The sequence below is a fragment of the Chrysochloris asiatica genome, unplaced genomic scaffold (assembly GCF_000296735.1).
Source record: "Chrysochloris asiatica unplaced genomic scaffold, ChrAsi1.0 scaffold00011, whole genome shotgun sequence".
NCBI classification, from domain to species: Eukaryota; Metazoa; Chordata; class Mammalia; order Afrosoricida; family Chrysochloridae; genus Chrysochloris; species Chrysochloris asiatica.
The window spans coordinates 20,546,086-20,555,882 of record NW_006408529.1 but is presented as its reverse complement, the minus strand read 5'-3'; positions in this window follow the sequence as shown (position 1 = coordinate 20,555,882).

Genomic DNA, 9,797 nt, shown 5'->3' with positions numbered 1-9,797 from the left:
ATTTTTTGCTTCTGCCACAGATTCCCCCAGCTGTGAGCCTTCCAACCTTCTAAGTATTCCTTTATATGCGGTTCAGAGTTCTGGGACCAGCCCCTGAACCCACTTGGTCAGGTATTCTGTGTTGTTGTTGGCGGAGCTCTCTGCTATACATCCACCTGATCCGCCATCTTGCTTGTTCGGTCATCCATATTTATTTTTTATTGTTGATCATAATGAGTATGTCAGTAGTGTGCTAGGAGCCTTATATTAAAATAAACTAGCACATGTGTGGTGTCATGTTGAAATTAAAAACAAAACAAAAAACAATTAGACAAGCACAGATATTTGAAGGCTAGCTATCATAACCTATAGCCATCAAAATGTCAAATCAACAAAATCAAAGAAAAGAAGATAGTTTCTTGAAATTGAGCTCAAAATAATTTTATGCATTCAGAAAATTAGGAACTCAATCTTGAAACTGATGCAGGAAGATCCAAACATGGGGGAATAAAATAAAGTAAACAAAGTACAAAATGGATATCAAGCCTAGAAAGTATTGCAGATATTTTCAGTATCCTGCACATAGCCTCTTATTGTTGTTGTTGTCAGGTGCCATCCAGTCAGTACTAACACATAGCCACCTTAGGTGCAACAGAATAAAACATTGCTGAGTTCTGATCAACCTCGACATCATTGCTATGCTTGAGCCCATTGATGCTGCCACTGGCCAATTCATCTAATCGGAGTTCTTCCTCTTTTTTCTGACCCTGCACTTTACCAAGCATGATGTCCTTCTCCAGTGATTGGCCCCTCCTGATAATATGTCCAAAGTATGAGAGGGAAAGTCTGGCCATCCTGGCTTCTCAGGAGCATTCTGGCTGTACTTTTTCAACAGAGATTTGTTTGTTCTTTTGGCACTACAAGGTACTTTTAATATTCTACTCCAACACCTTAACCCAAATGCATCAATTCTTCCACTGTATTCTTTATTCATTTCCCAACTTTCACAAGCATGTGAGGTTATTGAAAATACAATGGCTTGGATCAGGCACGCCTTATTCCTCAAACTTACATCTTTGCATTTGAATACTTTAAAGGTTTCTTGTGTAGCTAATTTGCCTAATGCAATACATTGTGTGATTTCTTGACTGCTACTTCCATGAGTGTTGATGGTTTATTTGAGCAAAATGAAGTCTTTGATAACTTCAATCTTTTCTCCATTTATCTTGATGTTATTTGTTGGTCCAGTGGTGAGGACTTTTGTTTTCTTAATGTTGAGATGCAACTCATACTGAAGGCTGTGCTCTTTGATCTTCATCAGTAAGTATTTTAAGTCCTCTTCACTTTCAGGTGGCAAGGTTGTATCATCTGCATATCACAGGTTGTCAATGAGCTTTCCTTCAAATTTGATGCCACGTTTTTCTTCATATAATCCAGTTTCTCAAATTATTTGCTCAGTATAGAGATTGAATAAATATGGTGAAAGAATACAACCCTGGTACACACTTCTCCTGATTTAAAACTCTTCAGTGTCCCCTTGTTCTCTGCAAACAACTGTCTCTTGGTCTATGTACAGGTTCTTCATGAGCACAATTGTTCCAGAATAATCATTTTCTACAAGGCTGTCCATGATAGGATAATATCCATACACTTTTAGTCTTGTTTCATCATCAAATAAATCCAGTTGCATTCAAGTGGATCTTGACTCAGAGTGACCCCATGTGCTCCATATAGGGTTTTCAATGACTGATAATACAAAAGTAGGTTGCCAGGCAATCTTAGGCTGGGTTTTAATTGCAGAGTCCCATGTTCCCAGAAGAAGAGAGAGCCATAGAATTTTTAATAGCTGATATTTTGGAAGTAGGTTACCAAGACTACCTTTTGAAGACTCAGATTTACAACCTCTGGGCCTGCAGCTAAAAGTGTTAACCATTTGTTACACCCAGAGACTCAGTATTGTTTATATATGTTCTGAATGCTATCTTCTACTCTGTAGCTGGCCTTATTCTCTTAACTGCACATATTGATAAACGGAAGTTTTAAAGTTTGATATAGTAAAATTAATCAATCTTTTATTTTAAAGTTTGTATTCTCTATTGAGAATGATGTTGCTCTTAATTATATAGAGGTATTTCCCTTCATTCTGTACTTCATTGAGTGTTTTTATCAGGAATAGATGTTGGAGTTTGTCACATACCTTTTCTGCATCTATCGTTATGATCATGTGGTTCTTTTCTTTTTTCTTATTTATATGGTGGATAACATTGATCGTTTTTCTAATGTTGTACCATCCTTGCATCCCTGATATGAATCCCACTTGATCATGGTGTATTATCTTTTTGATGTGTTGCTGGATTCTGTTGGCTAGGATTTTGTTGAAAATTTTTGTATCTATATTCATGAGGGATATTGGTCTATAATTTTCTCTTTTAGTGATGTCCTTCCCAGGGTTTGGTATGAGGATTATGCTTGCTTAGTAAAATCTATTAGGTAGTTTTCCATTCTTTTCTATATTCTGGAATTGTTTGAGTAGAATTGGTGTCAGCTCTCTGAATGTTTGATTAAATTCACTAGTAAAGACTTCTGGCCCTGGATCTTTTTTGGGGACAGTTTTTTGGTAACCTGATCAATTTCTTCCTTTGTCATTGTTCTGTTCAAGTTTTCTACTTCACTCTGTGTAAATTTAGGTAGGTTGTGTTTTTCTAAAATTGTTTCCATTTCCTCTAGATTTTCAAATTTGTTGGAGTACAACTCTTCATAGTATTCTTATTATTATCCTTTTTATTTTCACTGATTGTGTTGTGACAACACTCTTGTGGTTTTATATGCATGTTATTTGTGTCTTTTCTTTCTTTTCTGTTATTAGATTTGCCAATGGTGTGTCAATTTAATTAATATTTTCATAGTATCATCTTCTTGTCCTATTGATTTTTTCTATAGGTTTTTCTTTCTTTTCTTTTATTTATTTCTTCTCTAATCTTTATTATTTATTTTTTTGTGGTAGCTGTAGGTTTCATTTTCTGGTCTGTTTCTAATTGTTGTAGAAGTTTTTGATTTTGTTTTTTCTACTTTTTGGATGTATGTGTTTATTGAAATAATTTGTTCACTCAGCTCTGCTCTTGCTTTTGCTGTGTTCCAAAGATTTTGGTTTGTTGTGTTTTTGTTCTCATTTGTTTCTATGAATTTTTAAATTTTACTTTTTACTTGCTCTGTCTACCTAGTAGTGCGTAAGCAGGGTGTTTTTCAGTTTTCTCGTATTTATTTCCTTGATCTTCCTATTGTTGATTTCTAATTTTGTAGCATAGTTATCTGAGAAGATGCTTTTGAATTTATTGAGACAAACTTTGTGGATTAACACATGGTCTATTCTGGAGAATGTTTTCTGGGCACTGGAAAAGAATGTGCATTGTGCTGTTGTTAGGTTCTGTACAAATCTATGAGGTAAAGTTGGCTAATTGTGTTGTTTAGTTCTTATGTGTTGTATTCACTAACTTTAATAGTATATAAAACATAAAATTAACTCAAATGTTTGTTTTTCTGAAGAGATGTCAAAAGCTATCATGATTTATTCAATGTAAGATTTTTGCTCTTAATTTGAGTGTTCCTATCTATGCATGTTGTTGCAGTTCTAATAAAAATGAAGATTTTGTGTAAGTTCTGTGTTTAAGAATTTGTATTGTGGGTGACAATTTAATCATAACTGATTTCTCCTCAAGAAGACAAAGGTCAGTGATACCTATAAAAGACGTAAATAGTTTTATACTTTCCTGGCTTATTTCTCCTTCAGGAGATTGGATATACAGCAAAAATAAATAGTGATGTAAACATATCAATGTATTTTGTGCTCCCACAATAATATATAAGTCTGAGAGACAGATATAGGCAGGATTCATAAGAAATTACACCACTCATCTGTCAGTATGTCATACTGTGGTGACTTGCATGTTGCTGTGATTCTGGAACTATGCCACTCATAATTTAAATACCATCAGGATCACCCTTCATGGAAAGGTTTCAGATGAGCTTCCATACTAAGACAGATTACGAAAAAAGGACAGACGGACTTCTTCTGAATATTTAGTCACTGAAAACCTTCTGAATATCAGGGAGTACTGTTAGATAACAGAATATTGAATATTAAAACATGATGGAGAGCACCAGAATATTATCAGATATAGTGGTATAAGCCAAGATCCTCAGTTGCAAAGTATTTGAAACATAAATAGGGAAGAGCTGCCTCCTCAAAGTAGAGCTGACCCTGATATCATGAATGGAGTAAAGGTTTCAGGACCTTAGTTTGATGATGGGGCATAATTCAAAATGAGGAGATACAGCTATCAACATCCATTAGTAATCAGAACATGGAATATAAGAAGTATGAATCTAGAAAAATTGGAAGTTGTCAAAAACAAAATGAAATGCATAAACGCCAATATCCTAGGCAGTATTGAGCTGAAATGGATTGATATAGGCTATTTTGAATTTGACAATAACATGATTTACTTCACTGAGAATGACATATTGAAGAGGAATGGTGTGGTATTCATCATCAAAAAGAATAAGTTGAAGTACAATGCTGCCTGTGATAGGATAATAACCATATCTCTACAAGGAAGTTCAACTAATACAACTATTATTCAAATTTATGAACAAACCACTAAAGCATGTAATGATGAAATTGAAGAATTCCATCATTTTTTTTTTCTCTTCACTTCCCTTCAGTATGAAATTGGTGGAATATGTGTCCAGGATATATTGACAATTACTGGCTATTGGAATGCAAAGAAAAAGGATCAGTCATTAGAAAACATGGCCGTGGTGATAGAAATGATGCTGGAGATCACAGGATAACATTTTTCAAGACCAATGACGTCTTCATTGCAAATAACTTTTTTAAATAACAAAAGATGACTATACCCATGGACCTTACAGATGGAGTACTCATAAATCAAATTGACTACATCTGTGAAAAATATGGTAGAAAAGCTCCATATCATCAACCAAAACAAGGTCTTTTACTTTCTTGCAGAACAGACCATCCGTTGATCATATGCAAGTTCAGGTTAAAGGTGAAAAAAATTAAAACAAGTCTACAAGGGCCAAAATATAACCATGAAAATATCTCACCTGAATTTAGAGATCATCTCAAGCACAGATTTGATGAATTAGACATCAATAACTAAAGAACAGAAGAGTGTGGAATGACACCAAGATCATAAAAGAAGGAAACAATAGGTCATTGAGAAGAGAAGACAGAAGAAAAGGACCGAAATGGATGTCTGAAGAGGCTCTGAAAGTTGATCTCCAACATAGAAATGCTAAAACAGATGGAAGAAATGAGGAAGCAAAAGGAAACAATGTCTGATCCTGGGCCAACCTCACTACCGCTGCCACTTTTTTCTCTGACCCTCCATTTTACCCAGCATGACATACTTCTCCAGCGACTCTTCCCTCCTGATAATATGTCCAAAGTATGAGAGACGAAGCTTGGCCATCTTGGCCTCCAAGGAGCACTCTGGCTGCACTTCTTCCAAAACAGATCTATTGGTTCTTCCCTTGGCAGCCCATGGCACTTTTAGTATTCTCCTCCAACACCACAACTTCACCATACTTATGAAATACTTATTCAATCTGTATGTTGAGCAAATAATTCAAGAAGTCAGATTATATGAAGAATAATGTGGCATCAGGACTGGACTCAATTAACAACCTACGATATGCAGATTTTACAACCTTGTGGAAAGTGAAGAGGATTTAAAATACTTACTGACGAAGATCAAAGACCACAGCTGTCAGTATGGATTGCACCTCAATGTAAAGAAAACAAAAATCCTTACCAAGGGGCCATAATATAGCATCAAGATCAATGGAGAGAAGATTTAAGTTGTCAAAGACTTTATTTTGCTTGGATCAACCATAACATTCATGGAAGCAGCAGCTAAGAAATCAAATGATGTATTGCATTAGGTAAATCTGCTGCACAAGTCCTCTTTAAAGTGTTCAAGAGCAAAGATGTCAGTTTGAAGGCTAAGGTGGGCCTGACTTAAACCACAGTACATCATATGCAAGTGAAAGTTGGACAACAAAAAAAGAAGATAGTAGACCACTTTATTTTGGCGGAAAATATTGATCGCATATGGACTGCCAAAAGAGCAAACCAATCTGTGTTGGAAGAAGTACAGCCAGAATGCGCATTAGATGCGTTGTTTACATAAAAAAATGGGATGAAAAATTGGGATTCATTGAAGAAGGAATTTTATATGAATTTGTTGTTGTTAAGTGTGGTCAAGTCAGTTGAATAGTTGTCTTAAAGTTTGACAAAAGCCTGACAACTAAATAAGCTTTAAAATATTTTGATTGCCGAAAAGTTTTACCTTGTTCTTCCATTTCCTTTTAGGTGTTTAATCAGCTAAGTAATGTGAAAAGGTATAACTTAATTCTAAAAGGGTTAGGATAAACACTATAAAGGTTACTTACTGGTATTATCGGAGTCCTGGTGTGGCACTGTAGGTTAATGCTCTGGAGTGCAAAGTTGGTTTGAACTGCAAACTTGAGCAGTTCAAACTTACCAGCTGCTCCTCTGAATCCCTATACAGGATCACTATGGGTCCAAACTGAATCGAAGGCACTTAACAACAACAATGTTATCACTTATATAAAGTTGTAGTTTTGCTATTTCATTTGCAATAATTTTATTGTCTTGTTACTTTGGGTGGTCTTTAGTTAATGTTGCATATTATCATGAAATAGTCCCTTCCAATGCACACTAAAATATCCGCCAAAAGAATGGTGTTAAACCATAATGTTGCTGCTTTTGTTAAGTGCCATCAAGTAGGTTCTGACTCATAGTGACCCTGTATTGGGTTTCCAAGGATTTGCTGGTGAGTTTGAACTGCAGACCTTAAAGTTAGCAGTCTGGTGCTTATCCTACAACACCACGCCAGAACTAGCCTAACAAATCATGTGAACCCTCTAAAATTAAGCCTAATATGTTGACTTTGGAATTATTTGGTTGTACTTATATAGAAATCATATTGCACTGTAAGACAAACAGTGGATTGCTAACTGTAAGGTTCAAACCCACCAGCTCTTTCTTGGAAACCTTGTACAGGATCACACTGAGTCAAAACTAACTTGATGGTGCTAAGCAATAACAATACATAAATCGAGCTAATAATTTTTTCTTAATTTCAAAAGCTATCTCTAGAGAAGTGATCCAAGGGGTAATAGTATTTGTTGTTGTTGCTGTTAGATGCTGTAAGTTAGTACCAACTCATAGCAACCCTACGCACATGTCCTGGGCATGGTTGCTACACCTGAGCCCACCGCTGCAGCCACTGTGCCAATCCATCTCATTGGGGCCTTCCTCTTTTTCTCAGACCCTCCAATTTACCAAACATGATATTGTTCTCCATTGACTGGTTGCTTCTGATAATATGTCTGAAATATGAGAGATGAAGTTTGGCCATCCTAGCTTCTAAGGAGCACTCTGGCTGTATTTCTTACAACATAGATCTGTTTGTTCTTTTGGCAATATATGGGACTTTCACTATTCTCCTCCAACACCATAATACAAATGCATCAATTCTTACACGATCTTCCTTATTCACTCTCCAACTTTTGCATGCATATGAGGTTATTGAAAATACCATGGCTATGGTCAGGCATACCTTAGTCCTCAAACTGACACATCTTTGCTCCTGATCACTTTAAAGAGGTCTTATGCAGCAGATTGGCCTAATGCAATATGTCATTTGATTTCCTGACTGCTGCTTCCATGAGTGTTAACGGTTGTTCCAAGCAAAATGAAGTCTTTGATAACTTAAATCTTTTATACATTTGTATGGATGTTGTTTATTGGTCCAGTGGTGAAGATTTTTTTTTTTTTTTTTACACTGAGATGCAACCCATACCTAAGGTTGTGGTCTTTGATTTTCATCTGTAAATATTTTAAGTCCTCTTCATTTTCAGCAAGCAAGGTTGTATCACCTGCATATCACAGATTGTAAATGAGTCTTCCTCCAATCCTGATGCCATGTTTTTCTTCATATAATCCAGCTTCTTGGATTATTTTCTCAGCATATAGGTTGACTATGTATGGTGAAAGAATATATCCCATGAGAATAAAGGTTTACAAAAGGTAATAAAAAAAACTGTTGCAACCATACATTGACAGAGAACTTTCAGAGGTTCAAGACAGATTCAGAAGAGAATGTGGAATGAGGGTTATCACTGGTGATATCATATGGATCTTGGCTGGAAGCAGAAAATTCCAGAAAGATGTTTACCTGTGCTTTACTGATTATTCAAAGGCTTTTGATTGTGTGGATCATGACAAGCTTTGGACAACATTGCAAAGTATGGGTACTCTGGAACACTTAATTGTCCTCATAAGGAACCTGTACACAGACCAACAAGTAGTTGTAGGACCAGAAAAAGGGAACACCAAATGGTTTAACATTAGAAAAGATGTGTACCAGGGTTGTAATCTTTCACCATACAGGAAATACTATACTTCTCTCTAAATTATCATTAGAAAAAATATTGTCCAAAAATTTACCCATTAAAAGTCAGAATATTGGAATAGCTTAGAATAACCTGCTACCAAGGAGTCAATTCTGACTCTTGGCGGCCCCACATGGTAGAATTGCTCCATCAGATTTTTTAATTTCAATATTTATGAAATGAGATTGACAGGCTTTTCTCTTGTCTCTGAGTCTGTTTGAATCACCATTTTTTAAGTTACTAATCAAGGACAAGCTGCTTGTGCTACCCAGAAACCTTAGTTAAGGATAGGAAGAATCAGATTAAGTTCCAGTACTAACCAGTTATAAAACCTTGGGCAAATTAATTAACTGAACTCTCAGTTTCCTTATATGTAAAGTGATGATTATAATAAGTCAAAATGTTATTTTGTTAGGTGAGATAAACTAAGCAAAATGCTCAGCAGAATATTCCATACATGTTGGAAAATAACGCTTTTTAAAAATTTAATTTCAAGAAACAATATTTTAGCTCTACAGTTAATTATACTGAAAGATACTTTAATCAGGCAGTGTGCTCCTTGATGCAGATAAATATAAAAATAACAGCATGATATGTCATTTTACTAGGATTTTGAAGCAAGGTAGAAAAAGAAAAAAAATATATATGTACCTCTTTGTTTGTTGATTTTCATTCTGACAATCTACACTTAATTCTATTCTGTATATCTTTTTTTCCCTCTCTTTCCTCAATAAGTAGGAAGATATGGATTCATTGTTTAGAGTAAGCACTTCACTGCTAACCACAAGATCGGTGGTTCAAACCCACCAGCCATTCCTTGGAAACCCTATACAGGGTTGCTGTGAGTCAGAACTGATTCCACAGCACTTAATAGCAACTTCTACATTCTTAGAAATTAAATAAATAAGTAAATAAGGAACTTTTTATTTGGAACAATAATTGTACAACTTTTAGGAGAGGAGTTGGAAAAATTTGGTAGTATTATACAAGGAGTGTCTGAGCTTTGGAAGTAACGTCATGCATTGTAGAGATGCACAGATTTATAAAACTCATTGAGTTTCAACATAAATTGAATAGACAGTTCAACTGGCCTGACATAACTGGCAACTTGGGGTAGTGAGTAGAGTTTTCTTGGAAAGGAGGAGTGACTTATTAGTCAATACACCAAGAAGGGTTATATTAAACTGTGACAAGAAAGACTTGACTTGGAGTCTGGTATCAAACAATCTTACAACTATTTCTTTTTTTGTGTGTGTTTTATTGTGAATTATGTGATAGTTTACATGGGAGAACATTAGCTTTGCATTCATCCT